Source organism: Neopelma chrysocephalum, unplaced genomic scaffold (genome assembly GCF_003984885.1).
Source record: "Neopelma chrysocephalum unplaced genomic scaffold, ASM398488v2 Primary Assembly neopelma1_264, whole genome shotgun sequence".
NCBI classification, from domain to species: Eukaryota; Metazoa; Chordata; class Aves; order Passeriformes; family Pipridae; genus Neopelma; species Neopelma chrysocephalum.
Window position 1 is genome coordinate 20,895 of NW_020897926.1, and position 381 is coordinate 21,275.

Sequence of the window (381 nt, forward strand, 5' to 3'; positions counted from 1 at the left end):
CCCCTAAAACCAGACTTATCCCCCCTAAATGAGACATAACACCCCTAAAATCAGACCTATCCTCCCCAAAACCAGACTGTCATCCCCCAAACCCAGCCCTAACACTCCTAAATCCAGATTTATCCTCCCTAAATGAGACCAAATACCCCTAAAACCACTCCCTAGATGAGTCCAAGCACCCATAAAACCAGATTTATCATCCCCAAAAGCAGATCTGTCATCCCCAAAACCAGCCCTAACACCCCTAAAACCAGACCTACCCTCCCCTAAATGAGACCAAACACCCCTAAAACCAGATTTATCCTCCCTAAAAACAGACCTATCATCCCCAAACCCAGACCTGTCATCCCCAAAACCAGCCCTAACACCCCTAAATCCAGA

The 381-nt window shown here is 47.0% G+C and overlaps 1 protein-coding gene across 1 annotated transcript in view; it reads right to left on the reverse strand.

Annotated features, from left to right (window-relative positions):
• Positions 1 to 381, reverse strand: part of LOC113977828 (keratin, type II cytoskeletal 80-like) — an 11,404-nt gene that overhangs the window by 9,697 nt on the left and 1,326 nt on the right. The gene's annotated exons all lie outside the window — the stretch shown is intronic.